This window comes from Dermacentor andersoni, chromosome 9 (assembly GCF_023375885.2).
Source record: "Dermacentor andersoni chromosome 9, qqDerAnde1_hic_scaffold, whole genome shotgun sequence".
Taxonomy (NCBI): domain Eukaryota; kingdom Metazoa; phylum Arthropoda; class Arachnida; order Ixodida; family Ixodidae; genus Dermacentor; species Dermacentor andersoni.
Window position 1 is genome coordinate 75,163,303 of NC_092822.1, and position 27,532 is coordinate 75,190,834.

The 27,532-nt window shown below is 44.7% G+C and overlaps 1 protein-coding gene and 1 long non-coding RNA gene across 2 annotated transcripts in view; both read left to right on the plus strand.

Moving 5' to 3' along the window:
- Pka-R2 (cAMP-dependent protein kinase type II regulatory subunit) overlaps window positions 1-27,532 on the plus strand; it is a 147,593-nt gene that overhangs the window by 8,499 nt on the left and 111,562 nt on the right. The window lies entirely within an intron of this gene.
- LOC129384100 (uncharacterized) lies at window positions 923-5,663 on the plus strand. Its single transcript, XR_008611879.1, has 2 exons — window positions 923-1,093; window positions 4,927-5,663. It is a non-coding gene; the product is annotated as an uncharacterized lncRNA (long non-coding RNA).

Sequence of the window (27,532 nt, forward strand, 5' to 3'; positions counted from 1 at the left end):
CATGTGAACTTTGCAGGTGCGCTTACATGCATTTTTATTGCTATATATGGGAGCCATGTTTGTGTAGAAATTGCTCTAATGCAGTGGTTCTTGTGGGTCTCTTGTTACTGTTGTGCCTGATGGTAGGCTTTCTGTTAATGGCGGGAGCTTGAACTGTACAGTGACCTGGTGCTTCTATTCTCACAAGACTGAAAGATTTTGGACTTGCTGATGATTTTTCAATCAGACTTATCAGCAAGGTGACATTTCTTTGTCCGCAATGTTTCGTAAAGCACTTGGCATGTTCGTTTACGTGTTTTCTCAGGAAAAAAAATGAGAGACAACTGTCAGATGTGCACACTGCATTTTTGCAGTTACGTAAAAATGCAAATAACTATATGTATATGACACTGTCTCCACAGGAGCTCTCTGCTCTGATAACACAGACTCGCCTTACTCATTTTAATGCCAGTCAATTAGTTTTTCTAGTTAGTAACTAATAGACATAGTAACTAAAGTAACTAAGTTCATATAAATATTGAAGGTGACTAGTAGCACAGACGAACCAGGCAGACAGAAAAAGATGTGCTTTTGAATAATTGGGACCAAAGACATGCAATCTTGTTGAGAATTTTCAGTGATGACAAAGCAGCGGTAAGTGCTGAATCCTTTTTTTTAAGGTTGTTAGCACAGAAACACGGATCATTGTGCTTTTCTCAAGTTTTAAGTGGACAGCTACGGTGGAGTTTTTCTTCAGCAATAAAAAAAAATTGTTTCTGTGTAGTTCACTTTAGGCTGTTGCGAGTTTCTGAGACTGCAGTACCACGTTGTGCGACATTTGCCTTCAAGACAGTCTCGTAGTGAGATGAATACCTTAAATAAGTAGATAGGGCATGTATTTTCACCAAAGAACATAAATCTTATTCATTGTATGATTCCCGCCCTTTAATACAGTTTATACCTGTTAAAGTAAATGTGAATGCACATTACAAATCTGTAATAGGTATTTAAAGGTCCTAATGTGTTCATCTTGGAGCGAGCTGAAATTTTTTTTTATCGCAGCTGTAATTTTTTAAGTGCCCTAAGGTGTAGATCATGGCAAATTTACCAAATGGTTGCTAATGTTCTTTTTTCTTCCATGATATTCGTATACTTCAGCTTTGCTGCCCGCTGATCTTTGCATTGTACGTGTATATAGAACCTGGAATGTCTGTTCTTTTTATCCTATGTTTCTAACAAAAATACTTATTCTCTAAGAGCAACTTTGCATGTTAAAAATATTGCTGTGTGTCATTAAACGAGATTGTTGGTGTCATCAAAACTGTTTGCATTCGTTCAATTGGAAGACTTTATTTAAGCTCCGGTGGAAATTAACGGGAATGTAAGCAATAACGCACTGGTCTAGAGCTGTTGTTTGCCCTGTGGTTTTAACTATAGTTTGCATTGAGAGAGGCCACCAGAGAATGTTTACCTGGCTTTACTGTATAACCTTGCTTTTTCAAACATGGCAGCAGAGTGAACCTAATAGGGGGGGACACGAGAGAAATATTAAGCTGCAACCCACCTTGATAGCTCAGTGGCCATACCATTGCTGTCCTCGAGGTCATGGGTTTGATCCCAGCCACTGTGGCGGCACTTTGATGGGGACGAAATGCAAAGAATGCTTGCGTGCATAGATTTAGGTGCATGCTGAAGAAACCAAGGGGGCCAAATTAATCCAGTGTCCCCCTACTATGGTGAGCGTCATAATTGGAACGTAGTTTTGGCACGTAATATCCCAGATTTTAGTGTATATTTTCAGTTTAAATTGCACTGGATTTTGTTTAGTAACGCTTTTAGAATACGAAAAGCATTCAATCTTGCTGTGAAATCAGGTTTGGTAAGCAGGTAAAGATGCAGGAAGGACATGCAGCAATAATGCCTTGTGGTTTTACTAAAGTTGTGATGCTGTGGTCTACATGGCATTCTAAAGGAGCCAAAGTCTTGGTTTAGCAAGTTTGTAGACCTTCATATGCACTAAAATGATCCAAATGTACCCAAATAGTACTTAAAAGCTCTAGCGTCCCACTTTCCACTCTGTGCTGCTGTTCAGGAACTAATTTAAGAGCGTAGTTTGCTGTATAGTTTCTTTGCTAGTAATTAATTTTTTCTGCAAGAGAAATGTGATTAAAATTTTGGGATGGTGCTTTACCAGTATAAACTAATTTAGTGTCCCCGTCTTGTGATGCTATACAGGTGTTCTAAATAACATACGTTAACAATTGCTATGTAGCAAATGTGCCTGGAACACTTGTGTGCATAGAAAACATTTCTGGATCATCTGTGAAACCATAAAAATGTTTGTTATTGGTAATTAATTTGGTGTTTGATGCACTAAGTTAAATATAACAAGCTTTATTCTCCATAGAAAAGTACAGGCACATATTGGGGCTTTAAGGCATGGCTAACTAACCATAATCAATGAAACCAGTTAGCTAATGATGCCAAAATCGGGAGAAGTTGATTGCTCTCACCACACTATGATGCAATATGTGTCTACATTGTTTAGCTAATACACCTATCTTGAATATGGAAATTAAAAAACAAAGATGTTATGCAAACTCTGTTGACATAATGTTTAGCCATTTGAACTAACCTTGTGAATCACTGCAACTGTAGAAAAAATCCTGAATTCTCAAGGACAAATGAGGCAACATTTGTCGCTTAGTTGGGAGCCTGCCATCAGTGAAAATCATTCACAAAGGAAATTAAATTATGATAATTATGCCCTGTTGACATATTTATGCAAACATTCTGAACTGCTGATTTTTTGCACATGACTTGGAGATAAGTAAACTGTATTTGACAGGGGAAGTGCAAGCAGGTAGAGTGTCAGTCCAGATGAAGACTGCTGTTGAGTGCTATGAAGCTCGTCTTTTTTTTTTTTACCGTGTTTTTCTTTCAGTTATTATGTCATAATAATGCACTTTCTTAGCCGGCCCATTGTGACCCCGATTCGTTGACTAATTTAATGTCTGTGTGCCAGTCATGTTAATCACAGTACCCACTGCATACATTTCTGTATAGCATGGAAAATGTGTTTTTTGCAGCTTAGATATAAGTATATATGCTAACAGGAAAAACGAGCATTTATCTAAACTCTTTCCTTATCGCACCCCCCTCCCCCCCCCCCAAAAAAAAAAGAAATTAGCTCGATTGATAGCTTTTCAACATGCTGTCAAACACTGGTTTTGGAAGTCTTCTATAAGTCTTGTGTATAAACTGTAAACTCCGTATCTAGTTTTGGCCAACTTTGTCAGTATTTAGTGCATTGGTGTGAGTATCCAAAAATGAAGATCCACCTACTCAGTCAAACGATGTAACAAGCATGTTTTGGCCAATTGACATGTAAAATTTTTAATGACCATAGTTTTGATTGTATTAGAATTGTAGTTGTTTCATGTGACCAAAAGCTTGCAGATGGTTTCAGCCTGAGCTTTTGTAGAATTACACAAGCATTTAGAAATCTTATTGCTTTAAAAAAGTTTTTTGTGAATGCCCTTTTACTAGGAACACTAGACAGGGCACATAGAGGTACCTAGGTACCTCAAATTCCATTATGAAGTCAGCTTGCTTTCAGGTGTATTAAGCAGATTCGATCAAGTTCAAGGAAGTTAATGGATTCTCTTCATCCTGAAATTAATTGCTTGAAAACCGAATAGTATGCAGAAAAAATTGTACTCTTACTAAAGTGACTCAAAACAAAAGCTTCCTGTACAATAAGTGATATACTGCTGTTCTCCACATTTAAAAAGCAGTGTCTTCCTTGCATAGTATGGGAATCATAGGCTGACGTTCATCCTGAAAATGCACATGAATTTGTCTTAGTCTGCTCTTATTTTAAAAAATTGAGAAACAAGGTACATGTTTATGTTCGACTTTATTCTTACTGCTAGTTTTGGTAAAATCGCAAACTGTGCTGCTTGATCGGGCTTTTTTTGGCTGCATTAAGATTTTACCTAAAAATTTTGAAAATCTTCTTGAGCAATTTCGCTTGCTTTACGTCCCTTCAAAGTGCTGGCAGCGAAGCAACAATTTGATGTACTACTACAAATTTTTTTAGAACAGGGCCATAAAAACATAGAACCACCAAAAATGAAATGTTATGTAGTAAGGACAGAGGGGAGCGATAAGTTATTCTGTGTGCTCTCTACTCGGTCAACTTGCTCATGGCGTTTGCCGAAAATAATGACATTTGGGAGACTTGTCCAGAATCGCATTGTGCTCTGCTTACATTCATGTTGGTGGCTCAGTCGTGGTCATATTTTGCTAGCAACTGTGCTGATGGCAAATGACTACTGACTGGTGTTTTAAAAGGGACTGAACGAAGAGCTTGTTTTTCGGCTTTATGGTGAAGAAAAATGTGAGAAAAATGGAGCAAGAAAGGCCAGACAGGACAGTTGTTGACTACCAACGGGAGCAATATACCCCAAATATTTGCAACCTAGAGGAAATAGGGGGCTAGAACACTTCCGAATCACGTGTGTCCTAACAGTACACCGTTTGTAGTCAGCGCTTGTCCTGTCTGGTTTTTCTTGCCACACTTTTCTTGCGCTGTTTTTTTTTTTTTGCCACAACTGGTGTTGTTTTGGTTACATAGCCTACCAGAGAGTTCAAGTTATGCCAAAATGTTGAGTGGACACAGTCAGTGAAGCTTGTATCGCAGTTTGTAAACCTCAAAGGGACGACTGCTAAGCAGAGTTCAAAGCGCAATGTGATGGTACTGCTGTTTGTTTCACTGTTCCTAGGCTGCCCCAGCCCCCTGGTTCTCCATCAAAGATGTGCTCATGGGCACCTATTTATTCTTTTTTTCTGTGGTCTTCTGTGTGCTAGCGAGCCTTGTGGGAGCCTTGGCCAGTGAAGTTGCAGTGATTGAGATGCAGTGCGTGGCTGCCATATTGTTTGCAGAAGGAAAGAAGGCGCAAGGGCCGCGCACACAGTCCAAACCCAGGCCACCGAGCAGCCGCAGCGACCCATTAGTCCGCTCCAATGACGACTCAACGCCACGACCTTGAGCACTAAGGACCCGGCCGTGACTGTGACCAGTCTCCGGTCCCACTAGAGCCACCGTTCACCTGTGTTCCTGTAGTCGGAGCTTGCTTACAGCAGTTTCAGCCTGGGAACAACATGAATCCCCTAGTTGCCTGGCTTGTTTTATATTCAGCTGCAAGAAGGCTCTTCTTGATGTTGGCCATGTGCCTGAGATATGCATGACTGACGAAAGACATTATATTGTGTTTCATTCCACTTTGTGGAGCATCCCATTTGCTACGGATGATTAAAGTATTGTTCAACTATGTGCTTATATGTGCTGTTACATTCTGTGTATGAGTGCATTTGGGCTCATTGTAATCGGGAGGTAGTATTAGTGCAAGTTGCGATGTGCTAGCAATATCTGTCAATTACTGGTGTGGTCAACATTGCTATGAGCTTGTTTACAGCAGTTTCACTCTGTGAATGACATAAATGCCCTGGCTGTCTAGCTTGTTTCATGTTTTGCTGGAAAAAGGTCCTCTTTGCGGTGTGCCTTACCTTGGATACACATGTTAGATGGAGGACATTCTGTAGCGTTTTCTTTTGTTTCCTCATTATGTAGCACCCCGTTCACTGAAAATGATTAAAGTATTTAGTTGTTGAGTTGCATAGATGTGTTGTTGCGTGCTTAGACATGTTGATGCTCTCCCTTTATTTGAAAGCATTTAGTCTCACAACATTTGTAAGCTCGTATTAGTGGGAATTGTGATGTGGTAACAGTGTCTGTCTATTTGTCTGTTATTGATATTGTGAGCCCACTTCCTTTCGAACTTTTTATTCGCAACAGTAGTCGGTGGTGGCTTAATGGTAGAGCGCACCACAGCATATAGTGAAACATAGGCTGACATTTTGTGCTGTTTCTATTACTGCGCTAGTTCTGAATGTGTTTTGTCGATAGTCTGAGCAGTACCCCTACCTACGTTACAAGGATTGGCTTGCCATAAATGGTGAATGCTAAAAAAAGAAATGGAATAGTGTAAAAGGAATCTTTCTGTTATACCACCTCCGCTGCCATGTGGATGTTTTGTAAAGCCTTTTTCGTCAGTAACAAGTAAGAAATTCAGGAGAAATCTCTACTAAAGAGCATGCCTATCAGTGTTATCCCTCCATGATTAAAAAAATACACTACAGGCCACATTGGCGCAACGAAGAGGCGCCTAAGTGGTTCATCAGCAATGAGCATGTCAGGCTCGAATACCGCACACACAAACAGCCATGTCCAGCAGGTGGCGGGAGGAAGAAGGCAGCTCGCTGCACAAATGTCTAGCTTGAAAGGGAGAAAAAGGGCTACAAGGGGACCTGCTTGCCGAACAGGTTCCTTTACTGCACCTGAATTTCAGGTGTGCTGTAGTTTAGAAGATGCATCGGGGAAGCCTAAATGACCAGTCTGTTCATTTCACAGACAAGTGTATCACTGTTACCTCACTAACGAAAAGCTCTCCCATCTGGTTGAGGTCACAGTATGGCAGCACTTGAGGAAGAGGAGTGAGGAAGCGTGGATATAAAAATGTAAGGAAGGAGAGAAAGAAGTGGACAGGATAATTAGCTGGATATATGCAAGGGGCAATTGCCACTGCATTCTCCACCGATCATTGATGGCGGGCAGAAAAATCTGTGACCCGGAGGGAATTTGGCAGCTGTGCGTCATGAGCAGCAAACAGCCTGCCTAACATCGCACCAGTTCTTTAACCTCATTGCTGGTTTATGACAGCATGCTGCACTGCATTTCAGTGGAGCGTGATGACTGTGCTGCTCCTCCTTGCCTCCCAATTGTCCTCAATTTGAGAGCGTCGTGAATCGTAAGGAGATGCAGACAATGTTACAAGGCACGGACTGAAAGTGTGGTCGATTTTTATGCAGTGTGAAAGTGGCTCTCATGCGTGCAGTTGCATGTGCAGACATTTTTTTAATGTTTAACGGCAATCGTGCATCAGCGACATCTGTTGCTCAACTTTTCAGCTTAAAGAGACTAAAGGTGAACATGAAGTTGTGAAGTAATGCCAGACTGGTAAATTGCCCTTTTGAATAATCAGAAATGCCATTCATACTATGAGCAGGGGTCATTGTAAGCCAGAAAAGATTTTAAAAAGAAAGGATGTACTTGAACTTCTCATACCCGATCCTTATGACATCATGAAATTTGGACAGTGGCTGTTTGCTTGGGATTTGTTAATAGTCTACCAGTAAACAAGGTTCACAGTGTATTCTAAAGAAACGAGGATTTTCTGTTTAATATGTAGAAAAATAGTAAAGTAGGCTTTATTATAGCTAGCTGGGGGGGGGGGGGGGGGGGCAAAACACCAAGTATACATTACTTGGACAAGAACAGGAAACAAAACATGGATTTCAATATATATTTCGATATCCCAAATCCTAAATACATTACTCAAACAAGACTAAAAGAAATAGAAAGCGTGGATTCCAAGATGATTTCATATGTTGTGGTTACGTTTGTTAAAGGAGGCTCAGAGAACTCGCTAAACTCTTTTGTGGCAATCTGTGGAGTCAAAGACTCAACTTTGTGAGTTTTGAGAGCTTTTTAACGAAAATGGTCCTGACATAGGGAAATAATTTGAGAGCCATGACATCATACTAACGTAACGGCACTGCATGTACTGCATGAAATTCAGAAAGGTAAACATTGCTCTTCATATTACGTATTCACTTTTTGCCAAATAAATTCAAATAAAGTCAGGAAAAGATACTTAGCTAACCAAATTAGTGTGGCCTCTAGTGTGCCGTAAACACAGTTGCCATGACAAAAGATGTCAGTGTGTTGATAACTGTTGGGACCGATTACATAATATGCTTATACTGTAAAGACAGTATAAAGTTTTGCAACAGGGCTTGTGCCGGTCATCATAGCACTAGCATCATAGGCTAGTGAGGACAACTGGAAGTGTTGCTTGCATAATTGTATAGTTGACTCTCTAAGTGGATAATAAAGTGGAACATTTTGTCTCAAACTTCATGACTGCCTTTACGAACAAATGAAGACTAGATAACTAAATATTGCAAACAACTTCCAGGTGTATAATTTTGTCATAGAGCAATGATCATAATCAATCTTGAGTTCATGTCCTTCCTGTGCCCCACTACCCTGTTGCCAGGAATGCTATAGGATGCTTAGTTACAACCACAGGAAGCCAACAGACATTGAAGCCAAGAAAATCATAAGGTAGTTAAAAAAAATTTGTTTATTGGTAAATTTTAACACAAAAATGAGAAATAATAAGGAATGGAAAAAATGCCAAGTGGCAGGGAGCTTTGGTGGGATTGAGATTTCCTTCAGGGGTAGTTCGACCTCCCTTGAAAACGCCTGGATGGCCACCTGAACACTTTGATGAGGTGTTTTGGTGAAAGAAAAAAGGTAGGAAAGAAACAGACATAAAAAAGAAACAGACAAAGAAAGAATGGATATCATGAGAGAATGCTGATAATCGTTTAAAGAGGCACTGCAACACTTTTTGAACATGGTAATTAAGAAACATATGTAGTCTATAGAGAATGCTGCCATGAACATTAGAGCCAATTCTTGTTATGCTGCATGTAGCAGGAAGCTGACAATTTTGCATAAAACCTTGCTTACTCTCTTGAAACTTTCAAGACTTTCTCTTATTTTGCTGCTATTAGTGGTCTCATAGACTGCATAACAGCCCACAAACACCAGCCATCGGGTAGTTGTTGTTTATGAGCATTTTAGTTTCTCCCTAGTGGAAGCTCGTGCATGCAAGCCCACCTCCAATTTCTAGCAAATGAGGAAGTGAGAAAGTGGTGGTTGTTAATGCGTCCTGCTTACTTGCCCTGTCGCCGTTCCCTTGTCACTTCCTAGCACCTTTTCCAGATGCCAGCCTTGAAGGATTACCATTTATATGTGCATTGTAGAAAGGAGAAAAAGCAAGAAAGAAGCATTAGGTTGGGTGTTGATATCGGCACTGTCCCATATGAGAGGAAGTGTTGAGGAGGAATGGGGAAATAAAATATTGTGCATCTGACATCTACTTAATTATTTGTTTCTTTTCAAAAAGCTTTTTCGTAATATAACCACTGAAAGCCATCGCACTCCTATATATTCTCAGATTTGAAGAAAAGATGTTGGCAGTGCCCCTTTAACGAGTACAGCTGTGATGGAGGCTAGTTGGGTAGACATCATGGCTAGACTTGCTGCTTAAGGCATAGCAAATGGTTGGTTAGGGATGACAAGAAGATAGACAAGGTGAAGCTTGAACCTTATTAGACTTCTTATTGTCCTTAAGCAGTCTTTTGTTACTCATTAGGCAGCTCTTCTAGCTGTGACCCTTTAAAGAGGCCCTCAGCCATCTCACAGGCTTAATGCACAAATTACCCAGGTAGAGCCTAAGGCTGTGAACATTTTGGCCAAGTTTTGTGGTTGTCCTTGGTGCATGGAGCTAACAGACTGCACCCTAAAGACAGCCCCCCCCTCCCCCCTTTCTTTAAGACAGGGCTCCTCCTCATAATGTTCGTTAAACTCGTGGAGGTGGAGGGCTGGGCTAGTTTGTATATACTCGGGGTATTGAAGCGCTTGTTTCTCGGTTTTCTGTGCGTGTCTGCATTTCAATACCACAAATTATAGACTGTCATCTTGCTTTCCACCTGACTTCAGGTGGCAGCAGTACATAGTCACTTGTCATCAGCGACAATTTTCACCACGAATTACTTGTGCACACAAGCAAGCTTGTGTGTATATTCTGCTAGATCTGTTGGGGATAATCGCGAAACAAGGAAGTGAAGGTCCACAGTTTATGTGTCTTGCTCACCCAGTTGCCACTCCTTCTTTTGCTCTTAGGCCGCTTTGTCCAAGGCCCATCCCAAATGGTTACCATAAGTATACCGAGAATAGGAAATGAAAAAAAAAAAAGAGAGCAAGACAAATTTGACACGATAGGCCTGGCATTGTTATCGGCAGTTCCTGTGTTGAGAACAGTTAAGTAGTGAGGAAACTGGGAAAGTAATTGTGCAGTCCTAAATTCTCTATTCATAGCAGGTCTTTTTCAAATATTTCTTTGGTACTACATCCAATTTTTTATATAACTGTAACTTAAATTTAAGAATGTTATATAACTAGATTGTTTTAAAGAATTCAATAATTTATATAATTTAATAATAATTAGATAAAATCCCAGAATATCTTTTGGGTATATTATATGAAATGTGTTTTTCAATGATGTTTGAGGGCCCCTTGAACTAGATCCAGTAATTCTCATTTGGCAGCATGCTGCAATGCTTGTGGCTGTGCATGAAATTTTGAGACCACCATCGTTTTGTCTCGGAAACACTGAAAGATCACGAATTTGCTTTTTTTTTTTATGAACACATGTTGGGTTCCTTGAGCAGTGGTGGCACGTTGGCTTTCTGTTTTAGTGAATGATCTTGATTTTTTATAGTTGTCCAGTGTCTGTGGTTGCATACACTTCACAAAAAAAAGAAGAAAAATACTGCTGATGTCCTTCATATCTTGATAATGTCCTTTGTGTCTTTATAGCACTCACAGTTTTTTTCCCTTTTTTTTTTTGCCACGGTGCAAAGTTGATTTAAGGTAGCTACCATAATTGGAAAATATTGCATTGCCTTTTAAATCCAGAACAAATTGCACCATGCAAATCCACAATCTGTATCTGTAATATACTATGCAAGCACCCAGTTTCGTACAAGCGGCCAGCATTGACATTTGTTAAGCGCCCACCCCACTGTGGTGGCTACGAGACCACTAGGGGCGATGACGGAGATATTCGCTTCATTGCAGTGGAAAGTGAAAGGCCGGTGGGGGTGAGGATAATGCAGATTGACAATCAACAGTCTTTGAAAGAAAACCCAGTGGTCAAAGGGATTTTGTGAGATACAGCTTGATAAAGCTTGCATGCAGCCGCTGTTCTCGCACTTCTGCAATCTGCTATCCACACGATGCACTCCTACATTGTTGCCAGGAAGATCGAAGTAGTTGAGCAGCAGCACGCGTCGGCAAAGGCGCTGTGAGTGGGACTCCAAGTATGAGGCCCTAAAGTACCTCAACTGCGGCAAGCAGAGCTGAAGCGCGTCATGGATGGCGGGCCCATCTTCAATAAAGAGTTGGATGACGTCCTCTTTCATTACCTTCAAACAGAACAAGATGCTAGCTGCACCATCAGTAACTCAGTAATCGGCTCCTAACAGAGGAAATGCTGAGAATGATTGGATGGCAACCAACAAATGCCTGGAGTAGTTCATCTGCACTTGGGATCCTAACATGGACGATGTTCGTTACTTAATCATCATCGGTGAAGTCCCCATCCACAAAATGAAGGCCGTTGTCAATGCAGCAGAAGCCACCAGTACCGACATTGTGTACATTCCAGGAGGGTGTACAAGAATGCTGCAGCCTGTGGATGTCTACTGGAATAAGCCATTCAAGGACTCCCTCCACATGTCATGGGCTGAATTCATGAGAAAGGGAGACCGGAAGCTTTTGCGCTAAGATGTGCTGAACTTTGTGTCGATGGCTTGGTCTTCCGTGTCTGAAAAGATAGTTGCGCGATCCTTCAAGGGGTGTGGGATCAGTGTCGCGTTGAACGACAGTGAGGACGGGCACTTGCATAACAGACTTGCAGGCACCGGAGAACCCGTGGTCTGTTCAAGTGGCGCAAGCGTCAGTGACGAATGCATTGACATCCTATTCTGCACTGACTAGGAAGAGCCATTCGCTGGGTCCAGTGATGATGAGTAGGCACTAGTGCACCCATCATTTACTATTTGAACACAAGCATGCTTTCTTCGATTCCGTAGCCACCGTAGCCCTTCCTCGAAGTTCTTATTTAGCTGCCATCTTGGTTTTTACTGCTTCGACCGGACAAGTGCTCATATCTAGATTAAACAAATTTATGGTGAATGTGAGGTGGGCGCTTCGACGGTATTTTATGGTAGTTATGTTGTGCTCTGTGGACCTTACAAGCAAACTGTTTACGGGGTTATACACATTGCCGAGGAAATAAATGAATTTGTTGTAAAAACGGTGCCCATTGCTCACTGTGTAGACAATGTCATGGCTCTTCATAGTTGCTCTTCTCGTGTTTGACTTACGCAGCTCCTCTTTACATTCTTTAATCTCATCGTTGATTGCAGCCTGATAGCAATACTTGGACTGAATGGGTGCTCAGCCTTTTTTAAAGCAAAACTTTCCTTGCTTACCATCCTATGGTTCAGCCTTGGCCATTGGCAGTCTGTCAATTGGTTGGTTGGGTGGGTACTCATCATGTAGATTCAACCTCGCTTTAAAAAAGAAAAGTGCGTCTGGCCCCAGGATTTGAACCTAAATATACTTCTCTCGTGCTAGTGCCCACTAGGTCTTTAAAATAGTCGCCACGTGTTGTTTATGATGATGACTTCCATACTATGGCCACAAGCCCACAATTGGGCATTGGTGAAGAAGTGGCCCACACATACTGTGACTATCTCTTTGACATGGTCATCACATGTTAATGATGATGATGGTTTTCATACTGTGGCACATACCCACAATGGATGATTGGCCAAGAAGCGGGTGGTACAAATTGTGCCACCTAGTAACTCTGAGATGATCGCTGTGTGTTGATCATGACTGTGATTTCCTATTATGGCACATAACCACAACAAGGGATCGGTCAAGGAGAGTGTCAGCATGTTGATGATGATGATTTCCATACTATGGTACACACCTAACAACATGGGATCAGCCAAGGAGTCTGTGTATTCATCATTATGATGATTTCAATTTTATATGCCACATCCCCACAACGGTGGATCAGGCATGATAGGCATTTACATGCTGATAATGATTGGGATGCTTTTCTTTGCACCAAAGATGGAGGATCGAAATGGGCAGATGTATAACATTTTATTCACTGCGTCATGAAAGCTTCGCATCACATAGATTCCAAGATGTGCGTTTAATCTGCATAATTTTGTGAAGCTGCTTTGTGTCGTAAATATAAGGTACAGTCCACTCTTAAAGGGACCCTGAAGCACTTTGCTAACTAATCATGCCTGTCTATTGAAGGACGTTGTCTCGTGAGTCTCCTGCCGCAAAACTTTTCTGATTCCTTCAGGTATAGGTCGAGTTATTGCACCAATACATGGCCTTCTTCCTCTTTTCGTCTCCACTAGCATGCTGGAAGCTACACAGATGAGTAGCCAGGAGGGGAAAGCCCTACTCAAAAGTTGAGTGTCAGAAGCTACACAGAGAAGTAGCCAGGAGGGTAAAGCCCACCCAGAAGCTTAGTGTCAGCATTGAGAGGGTAGACTATGCTATGTAGCACGCCGCCGCTGTCTCAGAGACCATGCACAGTAGACACAGCTATACGCAACTGTTGTGTGTAGCCCAGCACTGCAAACATGAAATGACGTCTCTGTCATTTTGAGATTGCAGGCACATATATGTTCAATTTATTTAACTCAGACTTAGCAAATATGCATTACTGAAAATGTTCTTATCATGAAGTCAGCCAGTAGCTGTTCGTAGATCCCGCTGATTGCGAGGATGCCGCATGACGACATTAAGGAAGCGATCTTTCGCTGCTTTCAACACGAAATTGTAAGTTTCTTGCTGTGTGCATTGCATTAATGTTTGGCCCAAATGTTCACAGGAGCTGTTTGTACAGATCAGCAATGCTTTCTTATTATGTTCAAAAAGTGTTTGAGGGCCCCTCTAAAGGGAAAGCCTAATTATCATTTGACTATCAATCGCAGCTGAGATAAACATTTTATTGTTAGATTTATAATGCAGCTGGAGAATAAGATTGATCGACCACAGAAAAATGTATACATAGGGGTGGCTGGGCTCGTTCACAAGAGCCTGAACAAGCTGCTTCCTTATCACATAGGTTTTCCTCAAATCAGTACTGCGAAGAGTCTTCAGGTAGACCAAGAGGCAAGAGTGTAGTATTTGACTTACATAAAGGTCGCATAATTTTATTGCCATGTTAACATGCTTCCTTGTGTTTCCTGCAGAATTTTGCCCTGGTTTCAGTAGCGCCGAGAACTAGAACATGTTCAGGAAGAAACGTGGACCATGTGTCTTTGCATGCTAGAAAAATATGATTGCTTTTGTTCTTTTTAATCGTGCAGCATGTGGAAGCTCATAGTCTGAGGGCGAACTCCGAATTTGAGCAATTATCATGTATTGTTTTTATCAACGGGCTGCAAGTGCCTCATCCATTTAATAAGGCTTTCTTGGAGCATTGTTCTATTCGCTTGCATTGACAATCATTGTCGATAGTTTCTGCAAAATTTTCGTTTACTAAAGAAATGAGGCTTCAACGTCATGTATTTCATGTCGAACTACTTACTATAATGCACCTGGCAAAATCTGGAGAGTTTTAACCTAATCTTATAACCCGATCTCCTGAGGAGGCTGGCATGGCTACGCTGGATGCCACACGACATTCGAAATGTCATATCTCGTTAAGCCCTTAAGGCGATTGTGGCGACCTTCCTATCACTCCCAGTTCTCCTTCAGCGTAGCCGAGAGAAGAGTTGACATATCTGGTCCAGGGTCAGAGGAAGTCTCCGCAAGGCCTGAAGAGCAGACGTGTTTTCCAGTCGTTGAGCTTAACAGCTCTGGAGGAGCATATGCGTGCAGGTGCAGCATCATCCCTTCTGGTATTTACTTACTCGCTGAACAAAAATAGTATGTTCATAATAAAAAAGAAAAAAAAAAGACAGAAAAACTTGCTGACATTTACTTTCATTTAGACTAGCAGATGCAGCACGGTATGCAACGCTGACCTTTGCTCAGGTTGCTTTGCGCATGCTAGCTGCCCTTCATAATATTTTAAGCCTCTGTGTACGGTGTGAATCACACTAGTCTTGAGTAGTCAAGTGGCTGGCTGCGAACATACTGCACGAGCATCTGGTGCAGTTACCTAGCTATAATATACGTACTGCTTTTACTGTTCTTGTTAATAATAACACCAAACTGCATTGTGTTATATTTATGTCAAAATTACGAGGTTAGTGCAACCTTTGTTACCATGAGATAACTCGTCATCAGCAGTTGAGTGGTTAATTATGGAGCAAATGAAGACCAAACTGATATCTTTTTTTTTTAATTTTGCACCCTGACTTCACTGTCTGTTTATTTTTTTTCTTCGTATATTTGTAACTGGCAGAAGTTTGAGTCCTTCTCGGATCCCCTTATATTCTTGTTGCTCATCCCCTAGAGCTCGACATTGATGGCATCGATGTTGACTTCATGGATTTCACAAGATTTAATTGCATGTCTCCTTCTTGGGTTGAAAGACATAAGTAGGTTGCCGGGTTAGTTTTAACGTGCAATATAAACTTGTATCAGGTTTCTGTTTGTCTGGTTTAGCTCTGCGCCACTAGGTGGCTGCACCGTGCAGGACGTTCACGTTAACGCATTGCCTCCTCTACTAGAGGTGGCTATGGTTAACGTCACCGCATATCCAGTAAAATGCCCATTCTGCTTGCGTTTACCAGAATAACGGGCACGCCAAACGTATTAGAGTGTTTTAGTTGAGCGTATTTACGCTCCGCTAAGCAGTTAAGCGGAGCGGAAGCGCGAATGCGCATGCGCCGTCCGCTTAGCCGTAAGCGGGATAGCGGAGCGAGGAACACGGTCCGCTTAGAAGCTGCCTGAGCGGAGCGTGCCGCGCAGCACTTTGGCTAGCGTTGGCGTCCGAACGGATTGGATTGGATGCCGAAAGCAAGCGCGCTGGCTAACACGTGGCGTTCCCCAAGACGGCGCTTTATTTTTCATTGGATAAAATGGACCGGTAACGCATTACAAGCGCACGTCTAGATACTTCATGGAGAAACAAGTTATATATATACATATATACGTTTTAAGGTATAAGAGTGATCATAAAGTGTTTTTATTTTCTTTCATTACCCTGAATTTAGCCAGGGGGCGCTGCAACTACGAAAGGTCCGCTCCGCTACGCTAAACGTGCAACTAAAACGTGAAAATCGCCCGCCGCTCCGCTGTGGCTTAGCGGGGCCGCTCGGAGCGGAGCGTACCGTAAAGACGCTCAACTAAAACACTCTATTAACTCTGCCTTCCCGGTAGTTCCACGTCACGAACGGCACGCGCGTTATCAGCGTGGCATAGCAGCGTTGACAAGGAAGTGGCGAGCGCGGAGTTTTCACGAAAGGGAACGCGGGCAAGATGGGTGACGAGCGATTATTGTTTGGGGACAAGATGTTCCCTAAAGCGTGTAAACTGTCTTTAGAGTGCGGGTGCATTACTCGTGGCAGTGTTTGCACGGAAACACCGACTCGTTTTGAATTCCTCGAAAGGCTGACGTACGTGTCACCCGAACCGCGCGCTTCCTGCTGGCTGAGGCGGCGTGAGCTCGGCGAGACACTCGAGACCGCGCCACTGACGTCGCTGCGCCTGTCCCCGTTTATTCCTCCGAGGACCCTCTAACGACAACGAAACCTGACCGTAATGAGGCAACTTTATCCCGGAAGCGAGCGCTTTCATTGCAACCGGTTCGTTCGGGTGGCTGCAGGGGCTAGTGAATTATGGCTTTAGAAAAAGAGAACACAGTTAAGCGGGCTCGAGATACGGTACGTGGCTCGCACTGACTTCATCTTGGCCGTCAGGTTAAATGACTATTAGCGAGGGGAAAAATAAAAGCTGAGCTTTTGTCCTAGCCTCTAAATGATTAGCACAGTTTCACGACCAAGACCAGAGTAGCTAATTGGTTCTTCTAATATGGATTCGGCTCAAATGAGGGATATTTTAGATTGATTGATTGATTTATTGATGGATGGATGGATGGATGGATGGATGGATTGATTGATTGATTGATTTTCAGGGGTTGTTACGGCTTATCGTGCCGAATACTGGGAGTATGAGAGGACGCTATTTCTTCTTATTCCGCCCTTACAGAATGCGCGCACAACCGTCCTCGTCTTTAATCTTTTTTGCCTTCCGTCCCCGTCGGAATGCGACTGGGTACCAAACTTGCGACTTCGTGCTTAGAACATGTCATGTACATTGAGCCACCACGACCAGGCCGGTATTCTGTCCGCTTATTGAAGCCTTCTGCGCTTGCGAGGTGGTGCTGCTGCTACTGCTGGTGCTTATTTCTCTTGGCATCCTCTTTGAAACGAGGAAGCGACAGGTAGTCATCTAGCCTGCTTCAGTTGATCAGGTTTTACCGCATCTATCGCAGTCTAGCACTTCGTCTATCTCTCCTTGATCTTTTCTGTCTTCGCGAAAACTTAAGTCTCTCTGTTGTACTGCTGCCTATGCCTGTAACGAACTTGCCTCTGTACATCTCTCCCCTGCTTTCATTCTACCGATAGGATAAACGTTTCTTGCTTATCTCGAACGCTGACTGACGAGTGCTCCCATCAGCTTTTAATCCCAGCGCACCTGTGAGGTGTATGCGCACCTTTCCTGTGGGCCTTGCTGGGAGAATATCTTGACATTCCATTACGATGTGCCTTGTCGTCACCTAGACGCCACGCCACGTATAATTCTGCCGTAAGCTTCTGCGCCGCTAGCGCTTCAAGGTCTGGCGGCGACGTGGCATTGCGCGCGCCCGAAGCTAAGTAGAGCTTGTGATTCTGACCTCGGGGAATCCAGCACATTGCGAAATGCTTAAAAACCTTGCAGCGTACGGTCATCCACTGCGTCATAAACGTTGCCACGTTGTGGCCTTTCTTTCCTTTCAGTTAAAAGAGAACGCGTAGACATCATACATTTCCCAGTGGCAAAGTATAGAGGAAGGCAACGGCTATATATACGTGCCTGGAGACCATATTTGTGGCACCACGTGTGAATTCCGGTACGCTCAGGAATAATCGGTGCTTGTCGTGGTAACTGTAGCATACCACTACCGCGTCTACAGCAACGATAGCCGTCACGGGAGGTCGTGGGTTGGATTTCTTGCTGTGGGCAGGAATGCTGAAGCGCTCGCGTAATACCTACCGGCGTCCGCATAGCCCTGGACGTCACACGCCATCAACCATTCTTCTAGTACTAGGGATATTATTATTATTATTAATATTATTATTATTATTAATAATAAAACTAAAAGCTTGAAGCTCAAGCAGAAAAAAGAAATTGCGACGAAACAGACTGGGTAGTCAATGATTTGAGCCGCTATAGATGTGAGGAAAATCTGCACACGGATGACAAAGTGCCTTTAGGCAGTTCTCTTTGAGCACGTTTGTTCGGTTCAACGGAGCGCGGGCAGCTATGGCACGAGTTCCTGTACATGCCCTCCGTACGGGAAATCGTCGGGAGACCTCGGCAACAACAGGCGACAGTGAAGAAAGAAAACTCTTTCGCGTTACAAGTCCGTACGCGGAGAAGCATTCCGCCCTTGCGCTCTGCGTGGGATCATTCCGTGCAGCAGCGGCAGCCGCAATTGGAGTTGCTGTCGCTGACAGGTAGGTGCTTAGTCGGTGACGCAAGGGCCCGCCGCTCCATGAAGAGGCGGTGTAGCAGCGGTGCCGCCTTGGCAGTCCGACGCAGTAAATGCGTGCAGCGGAACGAAAGCCTTCGCTACACGTGCCTTCGGCCACTGAAAAGAGCGAGGAAAGAGCACGGAGGATGCACGGTGCTGTAGCTGCTGGCGGATTCTATAGGCTTGCAAATGCATGCCCCGGCAGTTGCACCGACCAACGTCTCCTTCCTCTCCGTCCGTTTGCTCTTCTCGAGAGTGGTACGACGGGCGATGCAGCAGCTGCTGCGCGTGAGCTGCAAATGGCGCGGGACTAAGGTTAGCGACGAACGTGCCGCCTGCAAGCGAGCAGGGAAACGAAGCAAACACACGCAAACAGACGTTCTCCTGTTTGTCGCTCTCGAGAGTGATCAGCGGTGGGAGAACGAGGGAAGCCTCTGCCCGGCGCCCGTTGGTTTCGACGAGGAGACTCGTCTTCGACTCCCCGAAGAAGACGACCCGACGAGGAGTCTTGGCTGACGCAAGTCCTTGGCCAAGAGAATTAAATAAAACTTTTCTGACCGACTCGCCCAGGACGGAACTCGACGAGGGGTCTCGTGTGAGGAAGCCATATGGTAAAGAGGGTTGTCTGAAGAAGTTCGTTGGCGAAGCCAAGTGAAAAAAGAAAAGAAAAAGTCCTTTACGACAAAGTTCCCGAAGACAAGTCGACAAGGGGATCTTGCCTGACGAGGCCAGTTAAAAGAAGTCGTGTCTAGCGAAGTCCTGAAGAGTTGACAACGGGTCGTGTCTGACCAATTCCGTTGATAAAAAGTATCGTCTGACGAAGTTCCTCGACGAACGAAGGTCGACCTTAGATCACGAAGTCCCCGACGAGGGCAAGTCAACAAGTATCTTCTGACGAGGCCTCTGAAAAGTTGGACAAGGGTTCTCGTCTGACGAAGGCAGCCGGTTGATAAGGACCGGTTTGACGAAGTCGCTTGGCTGTTGCGGTTATATACTACAAGAGAGCGTCTGTTTATACCTTTCAAATGCCAGTATGCACGTTATAAAAGTTACCGTGTACAGAGTGTTAGGAAGCACTGTGCGGCTTTTGTGATGGAAGCCATGCAACATGCACACGCGAACGAAGAAAATGACGCTCAGTTCGCCTCTCGTCGTCAAGAACAAAGGGACGGCCATCCGTTCGCGCAAAGACAGATCGCTCCTACACGCGCGACGAGCTCTTCGGTTTCTCTTGGCAACGGCTGAGTTGAGTTGAGTGGTTGTAGGCTACTGGTGGGATTAGCCTTGCAGTTGCTGCCGGCAATTGCTCCACTGTAGCGACACTTGAAATAAATAAATCCGCGCGCGGTGCAAAATGCACGTTCCGAAACCAGCCGAGTGCACTACGGTGCATTGTGCAAGGGAAGGCGATTGGCGTTAATTACAGGCGCTGGATCTATCAATCCTTGCAAAGGCACGCCGGCAATCGCTTCACCAGTGCGTTTCCTTTCGACATTTGTGGGGCCAAGCGAGCCACAAAATTGAATGTGTCGTAATCACGTCACTTGTCATAAAAGGGACCGCTAACGAGAAACACTAAATCAGTTTAGAATCGTAAAGTGTTATTGAAAAAAATTTTCTTCTCGTTAATATCGCAATAACAGGTTCATTATTAGAAGAGTAAATGAAGGTCGGAGTTCCATTTTCTGAATTGTGAGCCGGAACCCCGGAGCCGGTATATACGTCACTGAGACGTCACGGATATCAAAGTATTTTTTCCCTCTCTTTCGTATTCGGGCCATTGTGGGAGCCGGCATATACGTCACTGAGACGTCACGGATATCAAAGTACTTCCCCTCCTTTTTTTTTTCGTATTCGGGCCATTGTGGGCGCAATAAGTTCTCTTGAAACTTACAAAGTTCAGTCATTGCATTTTTTGAAGTACGATGTAGTCAGTCTTCAATGATAATAGACGAACTAGACCCGAGCAGACGCTGTCGGAATCTGCGACGTCACGGCGAGCTTTCTCGGGAACTTGAAGGTGGCGTCGCCACCCGCCTTTCGTTTATCGTGCCTGTTCTGGCTCACTGAGACACTTTGTGCAATAAGAGTGAGTTTCATTTTTTTTTTTGCATTGTAGAAGGCTAATTTACTAATACTAATAAACAAAGCGACGAGACGGAGCGAAGGTACATGGTGCTTCTGCTCCATCAGCTCCACACCAAACCCATTGAGAGGTTGAGTCCTAATCCATCAAACGATTGAATATATGATCAACAAGCATACTGCTAAAACGTATCCACTCGCTCAACGAATCGGCGGCATCTCTGAAAAAACTTCTCAGAGGCGAAGCATCCACCTCCCGTGAGTCCAGTGCCTCTTCTGCGGGAAGGCTCGTGGCCCATTCGACTGGTCGCTTTCTCAAGCGCTCTGTAGCGTTCTGACGGCGCACGTCGGGTGGTCGCAATCGAGAGCTCGGAACCCACTCGCCGTACGGTAGTTCGTAGCGCTGCCCCGTGCAGCTGAGAGCTCTCGGAATCGCTCTGACCTTCGAGCATGGGAGCGCGCGGCTGAGGGTCGGCGAAGTCCCGGTCACGTGACTCATCCGATTGCCCCGGGCGAGAGCAGCCGTACGTTTGACCCGAGTATAGGCGATCTCTTCGCTCCGTCCTCGAGAAAGCTCCACATCGCTGCAAACTGTCGGTAGTGCGGTATAGGAACCAGTCGAGTGAAGCTTAATGTCTCGCGCAGAATCGCTCTGTACCTTTCAACCGGTCGACGAGAAAAACCTGGGCTTGTTGTGTTCATTGGAGTGTCATGGGTGCCAGACAGAGCACAACGGAAGGGGACGGGCAGCGGCGTTGTATGTGCACGTATCTGAATTCAGACTATGAAAACGACGCCACTTGGCTGATCACTGTACGAGCTTGACATTCTCAGACAATGCATATGTATTGTTCCGGCACAAAAGAAAGTATCATCATCATTGTCACCATCATCATTAATTTTTCAAATTTTCCTTAAGGACGTTTGTCGGAGTATTACACAAGGAGCGGTGGGCGGGGTTGGGGGTAACGGTACACAACGAATAGAAGAAAGACGTGGTTACGACTTTCGGTCAAAACTGAGGCTGTGACTACCTTTGAAAACAGAACATGAAGCACGGTGGATAAAACGCAAACGCGTATGAACAAGAAGGCACAGTATGGATCACTAATCACAAAGATGCACAGTGAGGTAATATATAAAGGCTACACCTCGAGATGTTCGGTAAGCAGCTATTTAAAACGTAATGGGGTTGCGCTCGTTGTCAACTCTGTCTGGCAAATTGTTCCACCGAGGAGTCGCGGAAGCTTACCACATCAAACACGCGGTTGCAACTGTGACAGTTGCTCGTCAGTTGCCCTGTCGCCGAAACAGTTAAACCTGTCCGAAAGCACGTGATTTTATACCGTTGCTTTCTTTCTGCTCCCGATCCGTCACTCCTTGCCTGGGTTTTCGAGCACGCGTGATGGGGTTTTTTTCGAACTGCCCATTTACGTCGTTTCGACAAAACCCTTCAGCTCAGAATAAGCGACAATGTCTGTCGGCTTCTCTCTCTCTGCGTCATGTTTGGTGCCCACGACATCACCGTCGCGGAGAGAGAGAGCCCCCTCGCTCTTTGGCAAACTCGGGGCCCATGGTCCTAATAACGTCCCATACGTCATCGCGATCGTGACAATACGTACGCGCTGCTGATATTAGACAGCTTTAGTTTAGCGTTTTGCAACCGAACGTAAAAGCAATACGTACGTAAAGAAATAGCGTCGTCCTCACTGCGCATGCTCGGAACGTTATTGGGTTTCTGCAGTTTACGTGCGCTATGATAAGGTACGTTATTTGGCGAGTTTAACGTCCGTAATGTTTACGGACGCTAAGAAATAGCGTTGTCAAACATGGCGGCACTCATGGCTCCCGCTTCAGCGTGAATTCTCGTGATGGCTACACCTCTCACTCGCGTTGATTGCCACTAAACAGCACGTCCATTTTCTGAGATCGTTCGGCGATTCTGGCGCCATAGCAAACAGGGTGATTGCTGATTGATCGTCTTGGCTTGGATACGTTTGGCACGAGGCACCAGACGGCGATTCTGGCGCCCATAGTAGCCACATAACTAGGGTCCCTAGAGATTTCTGGGGACCCTAACATAACAACAGCAGGATGATTGCTAATTGATCGTCTTGGCTTGGATACGTTTGGCACGAGGCACCAGACGGCGCCCTGTTTTATAACGTTTTCTTCACGTTTATGGCTCCGTAAGGTAAACTAAAAGACTTGAAAAGACATGCACCGCAACGTCCCGCAAAGGTGCTTACGTTTAACGTACGTAAGGCGACAAACGCTATTCCGAAACTGTCTATTGACGGTCCCATATCTTGCGTCGCCAGGCCGCCGGCGTTTGGCGCTGACGCGCGTTACTAATGCTCATTGTGTGGAAAGAGTCGTGCCGCGGATCGGCGCGCATTGATCGGGTTTCCCGCGTGTTTGCGTTTAGCGACGCGACGACGATCGTGCCGTGCGGTTATCCTGACAAATGAATCGGCCGTGTATGTACGTGTGCGCACGTGGCTGACATTACGCTTGCCTGGGCGGGTCCGGCCCGCGCAGCGTAACCGCATATCGTCGGTCCCTGCTCGTTCGCTTCGTGTATCGCCTTACGTACAGTATTATGGATACGTTCCTGGCTTTCGTTTCGGTTTTGTACTTTATTCCCCCTTCTTTTGCTTGTTCTCTCCCTTGTCCCGTTCTCCGACTGACGCTTGCGCGCAGTTTCTAGACATATATAAACGAGGTGAAGCACAGATCGTGGCGTATCGTTGTTTACTGCGCGAGCAAACGCTCCGCTTTGACGCTACGTATTGTCCGTGAGGTTTAAGAGGAAGCTTTAGCTCGGGTGCTCCTATCTAAATACATGTAAAAGGAGAATTCGTTTTTCTTGGCGACCACAACACCAAATTTGACGGGATTTGTTGCATTTAAAAGAAAAACTTAAAATCTAGTGACTGTTGGTTTCGAATTTTCGATTTAGGTCGTCAATTTTTTATTAAAAATTGCCAAAAATCGCAAATTTTCAGAAAACGAAACTATCAAGTTTACAACTCTGTAACTCAGCAAGAATAGGTGATATCGCAATTCTGTGAATTGTACCTAATAGCACATCTAAAGCGGACAATTTTGACATATTATACATGAATCTCAAAAAAAATTATTAATATGTAATTACAACTATTGCAGAACCCTCGTAAACAACGTAACAAACTCACGTAAGATGTAAAATGACGTATAAAATTTGTCCGCTTTGAATGATCTAATGGATGCCGTTTACAGAACCGCGATATCTGTTCTTGATGCAGAGCTATTAGTTTGTAAACTTCGTGCTTCTATTTTTTTCAAACTTCTGAATTTTTGTAAATCTCTTTAACAAAATTCAAGCCTTAAATCGAAATTCCGCTTCCAACAGTCACTAGAATTTAACTTTCTCTCTCAAAAGCAACAAATTTCATTAAAATCGGTCCAGGGGTTATCTCAGAAAAAGGTTTTTGCGGTTTTACATGTATTTGAATAGGCCGCGTCGGAGTTGGGCCCGAGCTAAAGCTTCCTCTTAAGCAGAGACCTACAGTTGCTGCCATGAAAAGAGAATAATAATAACGAAAAAGCTTACCCCTGCTCTGCTGTTACTCAAATTTCTCAGCAGGATCGCATTTGATGGTCCGAGTCGTTTAGTACAAACACTTCGCAATTCTGCGCGCCTGATTTGTCAGGAGAAAAAAAAAATGTGAATTTGCCTTCGTCGAAGTGAGCGATGTCCGAAACATGGCGGCTATATGACGTTACCGTGGATGCATCTGGCGTCTGCAGTGGGAGAAAGCATGGCCTTCGAGATTGGTTTTCGTATTAATAAAACTGCTTGGGCAAGTTGGCGTGATTTGGAAAACATGATATTAGGGCGCTAAGGTCGCACAGGCAAGGGAGAAACGCACATTTCGTCCAACCGATTTATTGAAACAAAAGAAGGGGGCAAGGTGCAATTCCTGCGCACGCGCAACACAGGCGATATGACGTGGCACTGAAGGATCCCTGCCGATACGCCAGTATTTCAAACAAGTGCATCTTGGTAGCATACAAGGTGACTGAGGCGTCGCTCACACACGTGTGTGTCTGTTTCTCCCTTGCGTGTGTCTCTTTAGCGTCGTATACTTATGGTATCTTCGACTGGTCGCCTCCATCCCCCGAAGCAGAGTCGGGCAGATCCGGCGTTCCCCGAGCGCAGAGGTAGAGGACAAGCGCGCAAGCCGAACGTGCGACTCGTTCTCGGAGGAGGAAATGGCAGATGTGGAACCACGTGACTACTGCCAACGTCCAATGATTCGTCTATCCAAAGCTCCCGGCGCTGCCGGGAAGACCGGCGGACGCGCCGGCGGGACGAGCGTTCGTCGAGACGCCAGCATGCAGCGGCCTAAGTTGCCTAGGTTACGGTGGGCCGTCGCCAGCAGCAGCGACGCAGCGCTGCAATGACGTTTCAGTCTCGACGACTGCTCCGATGACAGGACTCGGAGCACCTCAGAGCGCTCGAAGATGGAGGAGAGCAATGGAGAGGAACCAGCCGAACGCAGGGCGCGCATCCTCTTTCAACCAGCCGAAGACAACGCCGCTCGCGAGAGCGCTCCAGAGCGCTCAGAAACAACCAGCCGAAGATGGCATAAGTTCGAATTCATATATCGTTGTTGTGCGTGTGGGAGAGGGAAGGTGAATAGGGGAGGGGGGTGGGTTACGTACGCGATATGGAAACAGGGAGAGGTGCGTCGACGAACGCAGATGCGCATTTTCTTGACGATTCAGCCAAACAAGTCATCATCATCATCATCAGCCTGGTTACGCCCACTGCAGGGCAAAGGCCTCTCCCATACTTCTCCAACTGCCCCGGTCATGTACTAATTGTGGCCATGTTGACCCTCCAAGCTTCCTAATCTCATCTGCCCACCTAACTTTCTGTCGCCCCCTGCTACGCTTCCTTTCCTCGGAATCCAGTCCGTAACCCTTAATGACCATCGGTTATCTTCCCTCCTCATTACATGTCCTGCCCATGCCCATTTCTTTTTCTTGATTTCAACTAAGATGTCATTAACGCGCGTTTGTTCCCTCACCCAATCTGCTCTTTTCTTATCCCTTAATGTTACACCTATCATTCTTCTTTCCATAGCTCGTTGCGTCGTCCTCAATTTAAGTAGAACCCTTTTCGTAAGCCTCCAGGTTTCTGCCCCGTACGTGAGTACTGGTAAGACACAGCTGTTATAAACTTTTCTCTTGAGGGATAATGGCAACCTGCTGTTCATGATCTCAGAATGCCTGCCAAACGCACCCCAGGCCATTCTTATTCTTCTGATTATTTCACTCTCATGATCCGGATCAGCAGTCACTACCTGTCCTAAGTAGATGTATTGCCTTACCACTTCCAGTGCCTCGCTACCTATCGTAAACTGCTGTTCCCTTCCGAGACTGTTAAACATGACTTTAGTTTTTTGCAGATTAATTTTTAGTCCCACCCTTCTGCTCTGCCTCTCCAGGTCAGTGAGCATGCATTGCAATTGGTCCCCTGAGTTACTAAGCAAGGCAATATCATCAGCGAAGCGCAAGTTACTAAGGTATTCTCCATTTACTCTTATCCCCAATTCTTCCCAATCCAGGTCTCTGAATACCTCCTGTAAACATGCTGTGAATAGCATTGGAGAGATCGTATCTCCCTGCCTGACGCCTTTCTTTATAGGGATTTTCTTGCTTTCTTTATGGAGGACTACAGTGGCTGTGGAGCCGCTATAGATATCTTTCAGTATTTTTACGTACGGCTCGTCTACACCCTGATTCCGCAGTGCCTCCATGACTGCTGAGGTTTCGACTGAATCAAACGCTTTCTCATAGTCAATGAAAGCTATATATAATGGTTGGTTATATTCCGCACATTTCTCTATCACCTGATTGATAGTGTGAATATGATCTATTGTTGAGTAGCCTTTACGGAATCCTGCCTGGTCCTTTGGTTGACGGAAGTCTAAGGTGTTCCTGATTCTATTTGCAATTACCTTAGTAAATACTTTGTAGGCAACGTACAGTAAGCTGATCGGTCTATAATTTTTCAAGTCTTTGGCGTCCCCTTTCTTATGGATTAGGATTATGTTAGCGTTCTTCCAAGATTCCGGTACGCTCGAGGTTATGAGGCATTGTGTATACAGGGTGGCCAGTTTTTCTAGGGCAATCTGCCCACCGTCCTTCAACAAATCTGCTGTTACCTGATCCTCCCCAGCTGCCTTCCCCCTTTGCATAGCTCCCAAGGCTTTCCTTACTTCTTCCGGCGTTACTTGTGGGATTTCGAATTCCTCTAGACTATTCTCTCTTCCATTATCATCGTGGGTTGCACTCGTACTGTATAAATCTCTATAGAACTCCTCAGCCACTTGAACTATCTCACCCATATTAGTAATGATATTGCCGGCTTTGTCTCTTAACGCATACATCTGATTCTTGCCAATTCCTAGTTTCTTCTTCTCTGCTTTTAGGCTTCCTCCGTTCCTGAGAGCTTGTTTAACTCTATCCATATTATACTTCCTTATGTCAGCTGTCTTACGCTTGTTGATTAACTTCGAAAGTTCTGCCAGTTCTATTTTAGCTGTAGGGTTAGAGGCTTTCATACATTGGCGTTTCTTGATCAGATCTTTCGTCTCCTGCGATAGCTTACTGGTATCCTGTCTAACAGAGTTACCGCCGACTTCTAGTGCACACTCCTTAATGATGCCCAAACAAGTAACAGTGCCCAGGTATTGAACGACCCTCATCATCAATGAGATAGTGCTGCGAAATCTGAGTAAAACCGATGTACGCGGTCAGGCGTTCAGCGATCGTATAGCGGCCGATGTGCTGTCGGCACGCCAGCTCAGGTGGTCTGGTGCCGACTGTTTGTGCTCGCTACACCCTGGGTCACAGCTAACGTTAGCCAAGCTCTTGAACGAAAACTAATGCTTAAAAGAACGCGGTGCGAGATACGATTGTAAAAC